Raw genomic sequence first — 2,253 nt, 5'->3', positions numbered from 1 at the left:
ATTCTCCTTTTTCTTCAGCCTTCCTGCTCTTGTCTGGGATTAGTGTTCGTGCCCACTCTTGGGCCTCCTCTCCTTGCTAGCCTGTTGGTTCACCTCTCCCAAGGGTCCGGGGTCTGTGTGGTCCCTTCCTTCTCCCCCTACCGACTTCTCTTGCTTCGGGATAATACCACCCCTCCCTCCCCGCCACCAGACAAGCCCTCTGTGCCCCGCCCTCTCCTAAGCAATTTACAGGTATGAACTACTCTCTCTCCAAACAACTCTATGGGACAGGCACCCCTCCCCGCATCTTCCAGAGAACAGAATGCAGGCTCAGAGTGAAGTGACTTCCCACTCTGTGGGAAGGGGGAGAAGCCAGGATGTAGGATGCATGCTGGCTTAACCCTGCTGCTACTCTGCCTCATAGCATTTAGTGTGAAGAGAAGGGCCTTCGTGGCAATATTAACCCAGGTGCACACGTTGGCCCTCTTGTTGCTAAGGAGCACTCAGCTAGTCAATTCGTCTCACGGAGTCTGGGCCTGAATGTCTTCCTGACTCACGGGGTAGTTTTTACAGATGAATTGTGATCACAGCTGGCAGTCAACCTGGTCCCACAATGACATGGAAGGCAGCCCCCTCTGCGGTACCACTGCTGTGCCTGGGCTGTGTGGGTGGATGGGTATGGGCAGGGAGGGTGGCAGGCAGTCCCACATCTGGGGCTCTAGGCTGACGGCGGTGGCTGAGATGGAGTCATCCGGATCTCAGGCCAGCCCCCCCATCTCATCCCACAGGGCACGGTACGTTCCCCACCATGTGGCCACCTGTCTCTGTGACTGTTCCACTGTCACTAGAATGAGAGGACCTGCGCCTGCCAAGCTCCAAAGACAGCTCATCGTGGGCGCCAAGGTAATTTCACAGAAGCGATGTGTGCGGTAAGTAAACTGCTGCATCTTCTACGCGCCTTCACAGTACTCCTACACTCACGCACGCACACACTTGCTGCAGGGGAACCCCACCGCCGAAGTCTATCCTCCGTCCCCCAAGGGAGCCCAAGTCTGTTCAAAAAACAAACTCCACGTCTAAAAGAAAATAACAAAACAACCAAACTTTACTTGCATTTAGCCATTAATAAATAATTTACAGTATGTACACGGGGTGACGCTCCACACAGGTCACAGACATGTGGACGCAGTGAGAGGTCCCCACTTGCAAGCAGAACGTGAGCAAACACAACCAAAATAAAGTGCTTCACTTTTTACTTCCAACATATGGACCATCAAAAACCAGCAGGGAGAGGGAGAGGCTGGGCCCGCGCACCCTCCCCGCTGCCCACGTGGTTCTGGCAGAGGGAGCAGGACCTCTTGGAGGGAGGGGAGACACGTTCTGCAGCCTCCTGGCCAGTGTATGAGAGGTCCCTGGGGAACAGCAGAGGGGCTGCCACCGACGCATGGGGAGGGGCAGGGCTGCACCTTTTGGAGGAAAGCCTGACTTTGTGCTGTGGGCACGGGGGGGACGGTTCTGGGCTCCTCGATGGGCACCCTGGGCTGAAACGAGGCGGGAGCCAGGGCCTTGTCTCTCCTGGGAGGGTGGGAACAGGGCTTAAGGGAAGAGATTAGAGGTTGGAGACCCTCCAAGGGATGCTCAGAGCTGAGAAACCCAAGACCCTGCTCCTCTCCCCAGACTCCAGATGTGGGTGGGGGCTCCCGGGGTGGTGAGGAGGAGGCAGAGGATGAGGGCAGGCCGGCTGACCCCATCCACGGGTTCTCCTGCTGCACCCTGCGGCCCAGGCTCCCCGGCATCTGAGGGAGGGAGAGAAACAGGGATCTCTTCTGTTTAGACATTTAGAACCAAGCACTTCAACTTCCTAAGCACAGGGTCGAGGGGGTGGGGGCCTGGGCCAGAGCCGGGCAGGTGCCTGAAAACCAGGACCCGCAGCTGGTACCCACAGTGGCCAGGGGAGCATGGTGGCTCCCCTCAGGGCACAGTGAGAAGCCATCAGATGGGCATTACCTACAGGCCAAAAGGCTCCATCAGTCTGCTAAGGTGCTGAGCAGTGCCCTGCGGGTTCCCTGGCTTGGGCCAAGCCCCAAGGTGGCCTCCCAGGGTGGCTAGGCCTGGGCGTCCCCGCTGGCCTAGGGGGTACGAGTGTGCTCTGTTGTGAAAGAGTGTGTGCGCGCGTGGCGGGCACAGGAGGCCCCACAGATCGGTGAGCAGCAGTCGGCCGGGCCTGGTTCAGTGCATTGCGAGGGGAAGGAGCTGACTCTGACGGTGCCCAGT

Source organism: Aotus nancymaae, unplaced genomic scaffold (assembly GCF_030222135.1).
Source record: "Aotus nancymaae isolate 86718 unplaced genomic scaffold, 86718_ANA_hifiasm-v0.15.2.pri h1tg000014l, whole genome shotgun sequence".
Lineage (NCBI taxonomy): Eukaryota > Metazoa > Chordata > Mammalia > Primates > Aotidae > Aotus > Aotus nancymaae.
This window is presented reverse-complemented; position numbering follows the sequence as displayed.